This window comes from Sturnira hondurensis, unplaced genomic scaffold, assembly GCF_014824575.4.
Source record: "Sturnira hondurensis isolate 20B ecotype Veracruz unplaced genomic scaffold, ASM1482457v3 Scaffold0006413, whole genome shotgun sequence".
NCBI classification, from domain to species: Eukaryota; Metazoa; Chordata; class Mammalia; order Chiroptera; family Phyllostomidae; genus Sturnira; species Sturnira hondurensis.
Window position 1 is genome coordinate 27,549,106 of NW_028079044.1, and position 18,157 is coordinate 27,567,262.

Consider the following 18,157-nt stretch of genomic DNA (forward strand, 5'->3'; position numbering starts at 1 on the left):
GAGATAGGACAATTTCTCCAAGACCAAGCGGATCGTACACAGAGGAGCGAGGTTAGAATCCAGCAGCACCAGACTCCAAATCCCTGCCGTCACAGTGTAGCTCGGCACCCCAGGTAAAGAAAGGCGGCTGAAAATGAAGACCCCACTTGTGCAATACTTCATGGCTTTACAAAGCACTCGCACATTCATTACCTTCTTTAACTGTCCACAATAACTCTGCAAACTAGTTATCCCCACTTTGTAGTGAGGAAAGTAAGGTTCAGAGAGGGGGAGTCATGGAGCAAAACAGGCAGAGAAACCCCAGGCCTCCTATATAAAGACGAGATTCAGAAGCACCAACATGCAATGAGGTTACCTGACGATAAGAAATGAATGTAGACTTTGAGGTCAAAGATTTGAATTTGAGTTCCTGTTCTGTCACTTGTTAGTTAAGTGACCCAGAGCAAGTCACTTAACCTGACTTAAAGTGGCACCTGTTGTGCCTCAGTTTTGCCCATGTAAGTTGGGCATGACAACCACACCTTGCAAAGTATGGATCCGAATGGGTACTGCATGGGAAAGCATCGTGCCCCTCACCCAGTGCCGCGCACACCCAGGAGTCTGCTACCTGAAAGCGGAGTGTTCCTATGAAACCTTTCATAAGCTGAAATGATGTAAAGCAAAGAAGCAATGACCATTAATTTGCACGAGAACATTTTTAAGCATCCCTAGACTCCCAAAGCCACCTACAAAATTATGCCAAATCACACCTAAAACGGAAAATAACACTGACATCGAGTTAAAGTAGTGCCACTCTCTCTGCGTGGGGTGCTCGCTGCCTGCAGAATGGCTCCCTGCAAAGCAAATGCCAAACGCTGTTTTCATTTTTGACCTTTTTTTGGTTAAGTGAAAATCATCTTTGGATTTCTATTGGTTAGAAGAAATAGGTGCTAATGTAGGTATATATTTCATAAAAGCTGTGGCATAGTGTGAACTTTCAAAAAGTGGGGGATACTTTTATTATTCACCAGTACCTTTATTATTAAAGTGTTAATAATAGCAAGGGCAATAATAGTAAAAGTTGTGATGTAGGTATGTTAGTGTTATTTCAGGTTCATTTCAATCTCTGTAAGATGCAAACAGGAGCGACTCAAGGCAGACCTTGAGGCTGACTCCGATTCTTGCGATGAGATTTGAAATTCAGGTCTTCACATTCGAAGCACTGTATTTTTCCCGAACTTTTGCTAAAAGGACATCCTTGTCCTCTTTTCATCCACCAAAACCAATACCCCAAGTTGTCTTCACCATATGCCTCCCTAATGTGAGTTTCACAATCCATCACAGTTACTGGTATGTCTGTGATATCATTTCATTAGATACATCTTTGAACAGTAATAATGATTACCTTGTACTTAGCTAAGGATTCCTTTCTCACTTGGCCTTCCCTAATATCCCACCCAAAAGATGCCTGGATACCATGACACACCGAGGGAAATGCAACCTGGATCCGGAAGGGCTGCCCTCGCTCCTGTGGGTGTTAACGGGAAGGGAGCTCTGATTGAAGACAAATATGGGCTGAGGAACAGATACGACCCAGCCTCAACTATGTCAATCTAACAGGGCACTCAGAGTAGCCAACTCCACAGTGTCTGATTACAGTGGCCTCAACAGGGTCACAGGAGAAGCCCGCTGCTGAAAGTCAGTGTCACATATAGTATGGGAGGCACAAGCCTGCAGAGCCATGATGTGGTTCTGGCATCTTCTCCTCCTCCCCATTGTATGTTGGGCAAATTCAGATTAGTCTGCACCAATGATGGTAGTTGTACTCCCTATGCACAGATTTGACTGGGCAATGAAATGCAAAAGTTATTAGAAGCCTTTGGGGAAAAGGAAAGAAACAGCCTTCTTCTGCAGTTTGATGTCGTGGCTGAATCTGTCATGGTCCTTGCGACCACAGAGCATTAGGACAAAGTGACGCTATGTGAGGAAGACCCTTGATGATGTTACAGAGCCACCTCTTGGGCAGTTTCCCATAACTTTCAGGTACGTGAGGTATGACGTCTTTCCTGAGGAAGGAGTTTAGGGAACTACATATGACAGCATCCCAACTGGGACCCCGTGGGATCCACCGCAGTCACACAGCCCCCTTGGATCATCTCTTCCTCACGTCTATTTGCCGAGGACCCTTTGCAGGCTGAGTGTGGGGGCACATAATTACACACTAACAACTACATGAGAAAAGCTGATTTGAACGACCTGCTACCATGAACTCAGACCCTCCCCATCCAACAAAATGAAACACATTCATTTTTGAGCACGTCCCAAAGGCACGGGTTTGATCCTGGGGGGAAAGGAGGTCTGAGGCCAACTTCCTTGTTTTGTATCCCCATGCCTTAAACAGAAGTGAAGAAATGCCAGCGCAGACTTACGAAAATTGTGATTTACTCTAAGTATGCATGGTTAGCAACTTTACGCTTTTATAATAGATGTAAAAATTCAATGCACTATAACGATAACATTTGCAAGTGAATTGTAGGATTAATAAAAAAATTCAGTCATGGTGCACCATAGCAGCCGCGGTCCAGGGACCTAATTAAAGTAACATGGGAACATCCCATCCGTCAATCTCGTCAGTGTAGCCCTATGAGTTGCTGTATAAACCTGAGGGGAGATAATAACAAAAGTCTGAATGTGTGGTCCTTTGTGACTATGAGACTCAGGTTATATTAAAAAAACCCACCTTTGCCCATCTGCCTCTTGTCCTGCACAGGGTGGGCTCTGGTTGGTCGCTGCACTTTTCCTTTCTTGCCGTATTCCAGTAAAGCATTCCTCATAAACCAGAGCCTTACACACACCGACACATTTAATCCTCATAACAATCATTGGAAGGAGGCCCTACCATCATCCTCATATGGCAGAGAGAAGTTAAGTGAACTATTCAAGGTCACACAGCTAATCAGGGGTAGAGCCAGGATTAAAGTGCAGGGCTGTAGCTCCAGAACTCATGTGTCTAACCAGCACGTTAACAGTCTCCGTGCTGACGCAACCACGCAACCCAGGGAACCTGAAGGACAGAACCGGGTGACGGCCAGGGAGCGTGAGAAATTTGTTGGTGCCACAGTGTAATCACCTTGCCCTCCTCTCGCCTGGGAGTGCGTGCACACCTGTTTTCTGCACGATGGGTGCAGAAGCATCTTCTTGGTTGTGCAGGTTGGGTTTACCTCTCTGTCTGTCTACAGTCCCTTGAGAAAAGCTTTTCAAAGCCACCACGTTGCTCTCGAACATTTATTGACCGTGGATCAGGAAATCCAGGTTTGACTGTGGATTAGGAAAAAAGCCTTTAAAATAATTACAATATTGTGAAATTAAGGTCATTTATCTTTTTCTTTGGAAACAGTTCTCACATTATAATTGCTGCAGTGGTTTCTGTACTCAGCCTCGTAGAAGGCTCTGCAGAGTGGACAGTCTCCACGCTCAGGAATGTATCACAGAAGAAGCAAAACATAATCACTAAAACCGACCTGGTGCAGAATTCTTGTTCTACTTGCTGAGCAGAGTTAGAAAGGGCACTGACGGGGCAAGTGTTGTGAGGCCTTGTGGAACTTCATCTGGGACCAAGTCTGACAAAATGAATATTGTAGAAAACCTGTTGCATTGCATGCAGGTGGTGACGTCTGCCAGATCTGGGTCCAAATCCTGCTCCGCCGTGGAGCCTGCGGAGGGATATGCGTGCACTCTCAGAGGCTCAGCACCGTTCCCTGTGAAACAGGGCCGATAGTGCGGAGGCACAGACGGTTGTCATAAAAAAAAAATACGTAAAACGTGTGTATGTACAAGGGAAGAAACTCTTGCCCTTCCCTCCCCCTCTAGGTAGGTCACTCCCTAAAAAGCACTGACATCACAGGCTGAGTTTCCAGACTACTAATATACCAACAGTGAAACGTATACTTCATTAAAGTCTAGTACATTCCCTCTGCTCCTTTTTTTCGCCTGGCTCCCGGGATATGCAGAAATCTCTGGCATTTTCTCCTCCTTGCAGCTTATATATATAGTACAGTGAATCTGTCCCTCCCAGCTTAGCAGCTAAATGGTGGAAACACTGAGATTTGAGTTGAGAGGGTGGAGAAGGTCTCACCGGGGCTGGGAGTCTAAACCATCCACTGCAACGAAGCAGGCCAACCCTGGCTGTTCAGCTAATGACAGGAGGCACCTGGATTCCCCCAATATCTGTATATTTATAGCTTCCAAGGAAACCCCAAGTTGGGGCAGAAGGGATCAGAGGAAGAGGATTTGGAGATTTCCAGGACTGTGGCTACAACCTCCACTAACACCACCTCACAGAATACAAAGGAAGCCTCGCTCTCCTAAACAGAGGCCACGTGCAAGCCTCCTCCCAGTTGCCTCGATTCTGAGAGAGATATGTCCACTCTCCCTTTTCAGATTTTCTTTCTTGCACTGGCAAGCAGACAGCCCTTGGGGCAGAGGTCTAGGCCAGTTGCTCTGGAGCCCTTCAGCGTTTCAGCTTTGGCTGGGCCACGAGCAGGCTGCCTCTTCCGGGAGTGTTCTGCAGCTGGCCTTGGGATTATGAAGTATAAAGAGGTCTCCACTTGATAACACCATCTCACACTGCATGCTCTCCTGTTTGGCAGGGAAGTCAGATTATTTTAGGATGATAACCTCTGAGTTCATTTTTTTGTCATCAGAAATAGACCCAAATGCAGAAATGACCAGAGTGCCATTACGTGTCTTCATGCTCTATTGGAAAATCACACATAGCCAAAACAATGCGAATGTCCATCGACAGGTAAATGGATGAGCAAAACGTTGTATATACACACAACGCAATATCACTCAGTCTTTAAGAGGAGTGAAATTCTGACACATGCTACAACGCAATGAACCTTGAAGACACTGTGCTAAGTGAAATAAGCCAGACATAAAAGGACAAATATGTCATGATGCCACTTACATCAGGTACCTAGAAAAGGCAAATTCACCGAGAGAAAGCAGAACAGAGGTTACCAGGGCTGGGGAAAAGTGGGTGAATGAGAGGTGTGCTTACTTCATACAGAATTGCTGTTTGGGGTAATGGATAACCGTGACAGTTACACAATCCTGGGAATGTACTTAATGCACCTAAAATGGTTGCTGGTATATTTGTTGTTATGTATATTTTATTATAACTTAAAAAAAAGATAAAAAAAGAGAAAAAGGACCACCTAGCATTCCCAGTACAATGACTCCATGAAAGGGGAGGGTCCCTGAATCCCAGTGGGCCTCCAGGCTTCCACGTGTCACTGGGGCAGAGCGTTCGGAGCGACTGAGAAAAGATCAAAGCCCAAAGAAACAATGCTCTTCCCGAGACCTGGCAAAGAGCACTTATTAAAGCAGTCCCGCTGACACCATAACGCCTCCCTGATTGTTTCTGTTCACTCAGGGGAACAGTACACCCCAGGGCCAGCGGGAGGGGCAGGCAGTGCTCAGCTCTCAAAGGCCGCCCCGCCCTCTGACCAGAGGGCGACCCAACAAACCTGCTGTGGTCTTGTAAGCAATGACCATGCATATTATTTATTTCCAAATTCAAACTGCAAAGTCTTCAGACATTTCTGAAAAAAAAAAGATTTCCCCCAAACAATGGCATTTTCTTTTTGGGGGGGCTACCATAATAAAACTTAATTCCTTCATGTCTGCTCATGAAATATTAAAATTTTTTATTTTTATTGTGCCATTGTAAACAGATTTCTTCCTAAATGTTTTCTAGAATATGTTAATTTCCTTGGTCTTCTAAATAATTCTGGCTAAGAATACAATAAGTGTTTTTTTAAGTATATATATAGTTCTTTTATTCATAAAAAAGTAACTGCCAGCTATAATTCAGTGGCGTTGCATACAAAGAGCATAATTTACATTAGTTTCCTATTACTAGTAATGATTATAAAAATAAAAATTCTGGGGGTTGTCATGGAGATACCACCACCCTTAAAGTGTAAAATATAATTTGTTGAGGAGTATCTGATAAGACAATGAAAACTAACCAGAGACAAGCAAACTCAATCAAAATCTTTAAATTCTAGCTTTTCCTCTTTCAATTTGGATTACTTCATTACAAATTTAGTGCTTGGAAGTAACCACAACAAAGAGTGATTTCCAAATGTAGTAAAACTTAAATGGAAGCTTCAGCCTGGTTAAAGCACAGAAAGAAATCAGAGCACTTCATTTTAACCAACTAGAGTGTTTTGACTGGGCTCCACCTCCAGTGGACCCCGAGGTGGGAAAAGGGGGCCATGCAGTGAATAATGGATAAACACGACGCAGCCCTCATTCTGCGACAATGAGCAATCTGGTGCACGCACAGCAACGTGAGCTACAAATGTGCAACGTGGAGGTAATTTTAAATAGTCCAGCCATCACATTAAAAATGAAAAACAAACAGGTGGGATGAATTTTAATAATACACTATGTTTAAGCAAAATGTATTCCAAACATTATCATTTCAACATATAGTCAACATTTAAATTAGTAATGAAATGTTTTAAATTCCTCTTTCTTTTCTGTTCTCAATCTTTGAAAGCCAAAGGGTCTCTTTTACTCACAGCACATCTCAGTTGGGGCCAGCCACACCTCAGGTGGTCAATAGCCACAGGTAGCCAGTGCTACTGTATTGGACCAAGAAGACAGTAAGAAGCACAGAAAACATGCAAATAGCTCAAAAGCATGACGGTTCCTTAACAGGGCTATAAATTAGCCATAAAAAACACCTGCGGCACCTTCAAAGAGGTGGTTGCCTCTGAGTCAGTCCTTGTGAGTTTTGAGTTAGGACATGTGTACTCAGACTTGCATTATATAAAGAGCTGACTGGAAACCGAAGGGAAGGTCTAAAAGCTGGGCCAAAAGTAAAAGGAATTAGGAGTCCAGGCAAGAGATGCTGGGGACCTGGACAAAGGCCAGGGTGAATCTAAGAGATATTTTGGAGGTAGAATTAGATGTAGTGACTGACTAGAGCTAGAGATGGTAGAAAACACTGCAAGTGAGCACTCAGCAACCATTTCTCTTTCTTCTCTGGTAACAGAAATGTGACTTTGTTCAGGGGTTCTGTCTCCTCTATGATGCCTTGTTTGGGGGAAGGTGAAAGAAAGGATTCCCAGCCTCAGGAGTGTGGATCCTGATCAGCATAAGCCAGTTATAGTAGCTTTGTCTTTTCATTGACTGGCTGGGGAAGAGACAGGGAATCAGCCTTGGCCAATGGGACTTACAGGTTAGTGTACTAGGGTGGGGGTGGGATTCTGCGAAGGGCTTCTTAGATCTATGATACAAGGAAGTCTCTGCCTTGGTGTGGTGTGGTGAGGATGTCCTGTCTGGAAGTCCTGCTGCCAATGTCATCCTGAGGTGAGTCAACCAACATCTGAGAAAAGCAGTGGAAATAGGGGCTCCCAATGATGTCATTAAACCACAGAAATAACCGATCCTGGAAACATTTCACCTCTGGGCTGCTTGTTTTGTGAGAGAATACATGTGTGGATTATTGAAGACACATGGGTTATCTCTTATTTGCAGGTTATCTCTTATTTCCACCCTAACAGGAAAAGGGAAGAGTCTAGACAATGCCCCACCGTGGCTAACAGCCGTAATGTCTTTCCTTTGTTCAGCACGTTCTATAGCAGCTCAAGCTCTTTTGCCTCCTGTCCTCACGGAATCCTCCCAACTGCCCTGGGAGGTGTTTAAGCAGACACTGTTGTCTGCTTTTGCCTGCACAGTACCCCCTCCCCCATTCTCCTTTGCATTCCCAGCAACTAGCCCAGTGCCTAGAGTAATAACAATTGGTATCACTTTGTAAACTTTTTCTATGCGTCAGAAACCGTTCAGTGTTTCATATACAAAAATGTCACTGTAGTCCCTCATTTACAATAGCTTACAACAACTCCCTGAGTTGGATTGTAGTATCACCATTTAACAGATGAGGAAACTGAAGCTCAGAGGGGTTCAGTAAGTTCAGGTTCTCAAAGTTAGTGACAGAGTTGCAACCTGAACCCGGGCATGTCTCTCTGAAAAGGTTACGTTCCTTACCCCCACAATACAATGGCCCAGGGCAAGGCCATATGTTTACTGAATAAATACATGAATCCACTACACAAGTAAATGGACGCTCAGAGATGAAGTGCCTTGCATAAGGTCACCCTGCTAAAGACAAAGTCATGACTGGACACAGGTCTTCTAACTCCAAGTCTACCACCCTTCCTACCCCTTCCCATGATGTCACCAGCTTTACTGAGGTGTAACTGGCAACCCAGGACTGACATTCATTTGGCACTGGGTTGGACACCACCTTGAGTGGTTCCTGGCAATCACTTCATGTATGAGTCTTCTCTGTACAACAACATTGCCCATTCCTTCAGGTGGCACAGCTTTTTGTAGTTCCCACAGCAATCAGAATAATGTATTTTTCATGGCTAAGAGGTCTGTTTGTCAATACAGTATCTTCCAACTATAGATCTATTATTGTTAAGATGACATTACATCACTTCCGGTTTGCCTGCAAGCTCCTGGCTTACACCTGTTGCTCTGGCTTTATCATCAGTGGAGTAATACTGATGTTCTCAAAAGTAATCCTACTTGAACAATGAGCTGTATGGTCACCTTAATCATGGTAAACAAAAGCACAGCTGTGTTCAGATGACAGTGGATCCAATAGCCAGCAAGGTCCCACCCAGACACTGGACACGGAGAGCCTTCCCGCACAGAGCCACGCACACCTCACACCGCTTGCCCACCATTCCACCCACATCTCCTTTCTCTCAAACCCTCTGTATCAGCGGTTTCCCTTCCAGCAGCCCCTTTCCAGCCTGCATCGCACGTCCTAAGGCTTACCGGCAACAATGCAGTCATGGGTTTTCCAAAGCCAGGGAAGTACACTCTAAAACCACTGTTACTGTCTAGCTGCTGCTCTTAGCTGAAATCCAGGATTTCAATGGAAGATCAGCACCCATCTATAAGCAGCAAAATAGGATGAAGCTAACCGTTCATGTCTAACCATTTACCTTTTGGCCTCTATGTTGCACGCAAGTATGTGTATGGCTTGGGAATGTGGGGCACAGGGTAGAGCAGAATATTCTTTTATCAGCAAAAACATAGTGATGGCAACAAGAGACTCCCGATGATTAATACCATTGTGAGCTCAGCTTGAACTGCTTTGGGTTCTGGAATTACTGTTGATGTGAAGAGAATAAGAAGCAAGATAATGCCAAACATACATTCGGAGGTGTCTTAGTATAGGGGACCTGTCATAGATTAAATTTTTGTTCCCTCCCTCCCTATTTTTAGTAAGACAAATGGCAAAAATCCAATCAGAAGTAGCCTCAGTTAAGAGTGTAGATACAGGGCTAAGGGCTCTACTGCCTGCAGGGAGGAGTGATTCAAGACTCTACATTCTGAGGATCTAACAGAGCAGTTGGTCCACTGTTTGGGTGAAGGACCTTCAGAAAAAGATTCCATGAGGAGGCAGATGCTTAAGAGGCTTTGACTCAGCACAACTGAGTCTGACTTATGTCCCAAGAGAAGCGGGATTCTGAGAAGGGCTTCTGAGAAGGGTTAGCCTATATAGGTTAACCCTCTTGGTTTGGAATCCCGGCTGGCCTGAGTGGTCAGCAGGACCAGCTAGGATTCCCTGCAGCAATGAGCAATCAACAACAAGCTGCAGAGAGCCAGTGCTCACTATCATCGCTGTGTGACAGTGAGAAGCAAGTACGGGCGGACCAATGACACCGCAGCCACCCAGGCAAGGCATGTGGAAGTCAAGGGCCATTTTTTAACTGAATAAGTCCTAGAGAGCGCTAAACAATTAAGGAGACAGATCAGATCAAGGGAGATATATGGTAGGGTATACGGGGGTTCTAGAGATTAAAACAGAACACAGGAGGGATGCACCATCACCTGTACCCCAGTTTGTGGAATTGTTCTCACAAGTTGCAAGTGCATCAGGTAAAAGAATCTGGCTGGATGAGATTATCCTGGTAAGAATCTGGTTCAAACACACCCTATACATAGAGTGTTTTCTTTCATGATTATTAAATTTATCCTATTAAAATCTCCACTACGCAATATGTCAATTATTGACTCTTGTTCAATCACCCCTGGCAATAAATTAGGTCACAGTCCCCTGCCATCTTTCCAATGAGGGAGTGGCTGATAGAGACTTAGCGGCCCCCTACTCTGTCTCATACAGCTCTGTCTTTTAAAAAAGATTGGATTATTCCTTCCTGTACGTCTTTCCAACAAGCCAAAACTGTCTCCTGCTGAAATACTTTTTCCTCTCCGTGTTTCCTCTTGGGTTCCATGTCAATATTTACACATCACCACTCACTCCGACTGTTTACCTAAGATGGCCTTCCGATCCCGTCCACAGCCTCTCATCAAATAACTGAACATTTTCCATTATTTAATATCGTCTCTCATAACCTTTCCACTTTGACAGGAAAACAACTTTCCAAAGTCAACGGATATCTCTCTTTGAAAAAGAAAATTAGTTGAACATTCAAGGTGCAATGGTGAGCCATGTGAATATCGTCCAGAGCTGTTTGTTAATTTCTCCCTGTTCGCTCAATTTTCCTTATTTCTCTGGAAGCTAACACAGAGCGTGCCCTGACCTCAGAAGGCCGTGGACCAGCTGCTCCGAGAGGGCTTGCCCTGACTTGCCCCTGTGGTTTCTTTCACAGAGGATAAGGAAGAGGGGGAGGAGAAAGGCAAAAGGGGGAGTGGCTGTTTTTCTTTCTGTCCTGCCTCTGACAACGTGTTTTGAATTCCAGCAGTGCAAAAGATCTCCTTTCCCCCTAAAACTGTTTTTCACTTGTCCTCCTTCATCACCCTCAGTCCCAGATAGTCACCAGTTCTGATCAATTGCATCTCAGAAAAATGTATTGTTTTTCTTCTCCCCATGTCTTGCCACACTCTGTCTTCATTTGTTTCTCACAAAATGCCTGGATGAGAGGTCTTCGACGAATACTGATGGGGTGAATGTGAACATAACTTCTCCCTTGCACTAGTGTTCTCATTTCCCGACTAGCCTCCCCTCCAGACAATTCCTTACCCCGCTGTGAGAGAGGCTATTTTTTTAAATGCACATCTCTATGCCACTTCATTGCTTGCAAACACTAACAACACACCACTGTATTCAACAGTAAGTCTAACATCTCAGCCTGACAGTACAGATTGCTTTGCAAACCGGCCCCTATCTGTCTGTTCTAAAGTTCTTGACCCTCTCCCCAGTCACTCCTGCCCCGGCCACTAGGAGCACAGGCTCCTCTCAAACAGCCACGTGCTCTCTCAGCTCATCGTGGTGTCTCCTACAGAGGTCTCAGCTCCACTTCTGTTCCTCATGCTGCCTAGACTTCCACCAAATAAAGCCCGAATCAAGTGCTCACTCATCAGTTACAAATGATCTTTCTCTGAGCATGTTCTAGGTGTCAAACTCTATCTTGAGCACTTTATTTACCATTCCAGTATTTCTTTTAATTCCAGTAATAACAATGAAAATTGAGTATTAATTCACTCACTGATGTGTTCACCAAGTTAATAAAGGCAAATCCAGATTTAACCCCATACATCTGCCATCAAAGACCAGTTGCTCTTACCCACCATATATCGCATACCCTACCTCGTTCCCCGCCGCGTGTCTCTAGCATATACCTTTACTATAGTGCTCACTGCCTCACAAGAGAGTTGCTATTGACAGACAGTAACAGTTCCCTGGAGGGATTATGAACACCTCAATAGCAAGGCTGGTTCTTATATAATCTGTGTATCTCTTGTGCTAAGCATAGCTCTGCCATACAGAGAGTGTAAAAATATTTTTTGGTAACTGAATTTGAATCTATGCATCCAAGAATAAGAAAAAACTCAATCCCAACTAAACTGGATAGTTGAGCCACATGTAGATCTCAGAGCTCTTTTACCTAAAAAGAACAAATCCAGGGACTCAATTGGATAATAAGGACACTGAATCTCCACTTCCATCTCCAACTCACTGCATAAATTACTATTTTTAACTCACCTGTAGGAACCTGGCGTTGTAATATTCATGACGGCCATCTGCAATTCAACCAGCCAAGAATACAAGCAGATACCTCCCGCATTTTCAATATGGGCATTGCTTAATCTGAAATGCTTTTTTGGAAGACAAAGAAGCATTCACAAAAGGAAACAGTAGTGAATGTTGATCATGAGGAAGTTTTACAACAAAGCGCCTTGCTGATTTACACAGTGCTTCCGTGCCAATGGCCAGCAGAAATTTTTACAAAGGTTCTCTCTTCTAAGCCTAGGCAACACACCAGGAAGGTCGTGTCTTTAAAGACAAGGAAACTGAAGGAGAGAGACGGGGAAGGGAGGGAGAAGGGAAAAGTGGAAGGGAAGGAGAGAGAGAGATTGGCTTTAATTCCCTGGTACATTGGGGAAATTGTAAATAGTAAAATGAAGCAAACATATTTTTTTTTTCTGGAAGGAGATCTCATCTGGATCTCAGGTAGCTCTTGAGAATATCCTGGGGACCTGCCCACTTCCAGGCCCAGGAGGGCAATATTTTCTTTCCCACTCTTATTTCAAGTCAGCCCTACAATGAAGAGTTCTGGAGACTGAAGGGAAGGTAGCCAAAAAACTACACATTAATCCCCAAACAGGATGAGAAAAAGTCATCAAAGCTCCAGGTTATCAGACTAAATTTTCAGCGGCTATCATCACTATTATTTCCTTTTCTTATGTGAAACAAGAACAACAACAACAACAGAAATGAGAAAATGTACAGCCACCCCCAGCACTTGCCTTGGGCAGCAATATCTGATACTCAGAGTACGCCATGGGTAGGGCATATGGAGGAGATGCCAGCCTGGTGCCTGACTAAACAATGCTCGATATTTACTCTCACTTAGCAATTCAATAAAAAGCATTTCCAAGGCCGCAGCAGACCCCAAGAGGTTAGTCAAGATGGCGGTCGATAAACAAACTGACCCAAGGTTATGGCTCATGTCCCATTAGCCTGGTTCTGACAGGGATTTCCCAAGAGCTACTGACTGAAAATCCAAAGATCAGGCCTGGTTACAGAATATCTCATCCCATTTTTCCCAGTGGAACACCTCATCTACCAACTACTTGTCATGCCAAGAACACAGGGCCTGGGCCTGGCTGGCCTGGCTAGCGAGGGACTTTATTTTTACGATGCTTATCGCTGCCCCTTTATGTCTAGGCCAGAGGGCTCTGAAGCAGCTGGAAACAAGAGCCAGCTGGGGGCCCAGCTGAGCCGCCAGCTACTCAGAACTTTCCACACCAGAAGTAAAGGATTGGCCCAAGGCCATATTGCTACGTATTCTGGGAAGGACAGATGACAACACAAAGAAAAAGGGACCTCCACTCACCCTAAAGCAAATGCAAACTGGCATCTGGATTGGGGTAGCTGAGGTTGCAGGAGAGTGTCAAGCTGCCTTAACCAGAGTCAGCAAACTCCTTGCTAATTCAGGTGAACGTAGAAGGCCAGTGTGCATTAGTGGAATTCCAAAACCACAGCACATAGGCTGTTCCTTTCAAGTTTATAGAACAACTCAACTTTATCTTAACCTGGTTTCAAACTGAGGCGTGTTTGTGCCCTCTGCTATGGAACCCGTATCTCATCGGGCATAATCAGCAGTCATTAAATTCAATAGTTCATGACGTTAAGTTCTGCAAAGGTTGCTCTCATGGCTATGACAAACACCGCTTACACTCCTGTTTACCGTACTTATTGACCCAGCTTCGCCTTTCTTCAAAGGCATCACAGAGATAAACCCAGGGCCGCTTGAAGTCGAATGATCATAAATTGCCAACTAGCAGTGTACCAGTGGATGAAGTTTTTCCTTTATAGATCTAAGCCTGTGTTCCGGCCCCTTCTCGTGGGAGCTGCAAAAAGTCTGAACAGATGTTCAGTCTCAGGGGAGGGATGCTTTACTGCTGCTGTACTTACTTCCTCCAGCAGGGTCCACTGCATTTCCTTATGGACCAGAGAGGACAATGCTACCAGCCTAACGGCCACGTGGGGGAAGAGAAGCCTGGGATCCCAGTCCCCAGGAAGCATGATGAATCGAGAAGGGAATGCAGTGCGTGCGCCATGGAGCCTCACATACCTCTGGCTGTTAGTTTCCAAAATTAGGTCTGCAAATTTGCTGGAGCGGTAGCGTCATCTCTAGGTGCATGAATGAGGCCGCTGACCAGCTGGGACATGAGCCTTTCAGTCTGAGGCTATCTCCGCATCTGTTTTAGCACAGGCAGCCTCTCTCGGTGAGTACAAAGGGGTGTGTAAGTGTATGAAGAACCCGCCTGTGACCGTGATGTCCTTCGGTATTTATTTTCCCGAAGTGTTTACCTTGGGCTTAAATAGTGTTTGTTTGGGGCATTAAAATAAAACTTCTCCACAAAACCTCTTAGATGAAAGTACATTAATTGAACTACCCAGTCAACAACTCTTTACTGAACCCTCACTACGTGCAAGGTGTTCAGCAGGTGAGGTGCAGCCTTGTCCTTTAAGACCTTATGTAGTTGGAGCAACAGAAGTATTTATAGATGTGGCCAAGCAGGGACTTTTATTTGTCTCCCACAATCAATCACTCCTTCCTTTTAGTAACAGAATTCCCCAGGCTGGGCGTGTGGCTACCCCACACACTATGTTTCTTGGCTTAAATATGTCCATGTGAGCCAGTTCTGTCCAATGGGGTATGGGTAAAGCGAGATGAGCAACTTCTGGGTCATGTCCTTAAAAGGAAGCCACTTGCTCACTTTTCCTCCTCCCTCTTCCCAGGGCCCAGAATGTATATGTGGGAGTGTGAGCCAAATTCGACCATCACGAGAACGGCACAGTAGGGGACGGTGGAGTGACACCATGGAAGGGGTTGGGCCCGGGAGGGCCTTAGGGGACAATCTCTTCTCCCTTGATTGCTTATCTCCTGGGAAGAGGGGGAGAGAGGGGAAGAGAGAAAGAGAGAAAATGAGTTCCTTTCTGTTTTGCTGAAGCCACTGTTAGTCTCTGCTAAAGCAGCTGAATTAATATCCCAACTAATACATACATATTTCCCTATGTGAACCAGCAGTTTCTGGAAGTGTCTTTATTACCCTCACCCATCAGCAAGCCCACATAGAGTAAGTGCTCACCTCATAGTTGTGGATGACTACACAAAGATATAGTTATTAAAAATCCCATTTGCTCTTATAGAATAATTTAATACCATTATCAGTGTTATAAGAAGATCAAAGGATTAACTTGGAAGGGAAGCTTCAAAGAGATATCTGGCCTGGCTCCTAAAGAGCTTTAAAAAAGGCAAAGAGAACATATCGCTAATCCATTAGTTTATAAAATGTGAAAATATTTCAAAAGAAGGGGATTTTATCAGATGACTGAAAAGCATAGAGAAAAGATTCAGAGAATAAACCTTTTTCCTGTGGTCAAGCAGAACTATATAAATTAGCACTGGTCTACACTGATATGTGGGTAAGGTCTATTTTTAATTAACAAAAAAATAGATGGAAAATAGTTGCCCAAAAATAGTACTGCAGAAACGTACCTAACATCAGTGCTTCTGGCCTGTGACTGTTAATTGCTGCTTTAGAACAGCTTTACTCTTTTTTTAAAAAATATTTTATTTATTTATCTTTAGAGGGGAAGGGAAGGAGAGAGGAAGGAAACATCAATGTATGGTTGCTTCTCGTACATCCCCTGCAGGGAACTGGCCCCTGTCGGAAACTGGCCTGCAACCCAAGCATGTGCCCTGACTGGGAATCGAACCACGATCGTCTGGTTCGCAGGCCCACGCTCAATCCACTGAGCTATACCAGCCAGGGCCAGAACAGCTTTACTCTTAATGTGCCACTTTAGCAAATTGCTTAACGGCTGTAAACCTCAGCTTCCTCATCTCTACAATGGCAATTCACCCCACAAACATGTATTGCTTGTCTACTTTATTTATTTATTTATTTGCTTAAAGGTTATTCTGAGTATACTGTGCTTTTGGGTAAAATCCGAATAGCTAGACCAGGTAGACCAGATTGCTCTCCCTCATGGGTGGGCCTCAAACAATCAGTTGAAGGTCTGGAAAAAACAAAAAAGCTGACTCTCCCCTAAGAAAAAGAGAATTCCTTTTGCCTGCCTGCCGTCGAACTGGAACACTGGCTTTTCTCCTGCCTTCAGACTCAGCCTGAAACACCGGCTCTTCTGGGGTCAGCCTTTAGACAAGAACTGGACCATCTGCTCTCCTGATTTTCAGGCCTTTGGATTTGGACTGGAGTGAAACGGCAGCTTTTCCAGGTCTCCAGTTCCTTGATTCACCCTGCAGATCTGGGGACTTGCCTGTATCCATAAGCTTTATGATAAATATTTCTGTTTCTCTGGCATACCCTGACTAACTCGTGGTTCTTGAGATGCCCATTAGATATTCAAGTGAAGGGTCCAGTAGGCAGTTGGATGTAAGTCTGGAGTTTGGCACTTAGTTTGGTGCTGGTAACAGTTATTTGGGAATCACCGGCAAAGATGGTATTTTAAGCCAGAAGACTGGGTAGGATCATTGTGGGAAAAAATATCTTTAGAAAAGAGGAACTGTTATCGAGTTCTGGATCCCTGAATGTCTAAAGATCAGGGACATTGTTTCACAGAGGGTGGGAAAAAGCAGCTATTGAGACAGGAGGACACCACGGAAATGTGTTGTCCTGAAGCCAAGGGGACATCAATCAAGGAGGAAGGAGGAATCTTTTCTACCAAATGCTGATGACTAGTTGCTGCCATTGGCAGATGTCATTGCATTCATCAATGCAGTAGCCACTGGTGACCTTGACAAAAAAAAAAAGTAGGATAGGAGAGTGAACTCAAAGCCCTCTGGAGTGTTTAGGAACCCCAGTAAGGAGGGAAGCCGGAGACAGGAGTGTGGGCTCTCTCCAGAAGAGCTTTGTTCAAAAGAGGCACAAGAAGAAAGGACAGCAGTTGGCAGGGAAAGGGGGAGTCACAAGAAAGCTTTTTTTAAAAATGGGAAAGCTAATAGCACGTTAATATCACCAGCTGCCATTTATGGAGCACCTGACTGCAGTGCTAGGTACTTTACATGTTACAACACATTTAATCCTCCAAATGATTTTGCAATGTGGGTATTAATACCTCTATCTTCCATGCAAGGGGACAGGTGCTAAAACCACTATCAGTAAGTGGCTGTGCCAGGGATGAAACCCAGGTGCTTGTAAGTTGAAAGCTGGTACTCGTAATGACGACGGTACATTCATTGCCTCTAGAGCAGAGCCTGCTACTCACAGAGGCTGCTTCCCGCAGGGAGATCTGACCTGCTATGGCCCTGGGCATGTGTTAACTATAGGATTCTCATCACAGCATGCAAGAAGCTTCTAATCAGATAGAGCAGTGTGCAAAGAGATTTGTGTCCTTCTCTGGTCCCAACCTTTAGAAGGATGTATATAATATGACATCCTTATGTGCACTTGTATGCACCGAACTCCATGTGAACTGCACTTGCATCACATCTAGGGAGAAGAACAAACAGCCGTGTGCCCATTCTATCTCCAGATTGGGCAGGGCAGTGGAAAGAAGTCCTGCCCTTTCTTACCTACTACACTAGTACGATCCAAAGAGTTTCATAAATATGTATTTGCTGCTCGGACACTTGCTACATGAACCTGAGGGGGGCGCTGTTCTACAGATGGGCAGCAGTAGGAAGAGGCTCACTGCTATCCTCAGGAAGAGAGCTCCCGGGGGTCTCCGGCCACTGTCAAACCCCAACAGGCACAAAAATGCAATATACCAAAATTACATCAGAGTGCAACATTACAAGTTCCTTTTTTAAAATACATAATTTTTTTCTTTGATGAAAAGTAAGTTGCTCCTATAATCTTTACTTACACTCAAAATAAGATTTGATTATAAAGCTGTATGAAAATTTCCTGCATGGAAGACAAGAGACATATATATCGGGGAGGGGTGGGAATGAGAAGAGAACGCGTCTTCCGAACCCAGGGTTACAGTGTGAGTTGATTGACCCTGGGGCTGGGGTGGCAGGGGGGACAGCAAAAGAGAGCAGGTGAAGAGCTTGAGGAAACGCCCTCAGTTAAGCACAGGGCAACCTGGAAACAGCCATTTCAATTAGGGCCAGGCTGACTGGGAATGAGGATTAAGAGGTCA

The 18,157-nt window shown here is 44.6% G+C and overlaps 1 protein-coding gene across 3 annotated transcripts in view; it reads right to left on the minus strand.

Annotated features, from left to right (window-relative positions):
- Positions 1–18,157, minus strand: part of NCALD (neurocalcin delta) — a 155,867-nt gene that overhangs the window by 37,533 nt on the left and 100,177 nt on the right. The window contains exon 1 of one of the 3 annotated variants that reach the window (XM_037048304.1): positions 14,118–14,225. The exons of the other annotated variants lie outside the window; for them this stretch is intronic. The gene's annotated coding sequence lies outside the window, so the exon portion shown is untranslated. Of the gene's footprint in view, positions 1–14,117; positions 14,226–18,157 lie in introns of those variants that run through there. 3 annotated transcript variants of the gene reach the window in all.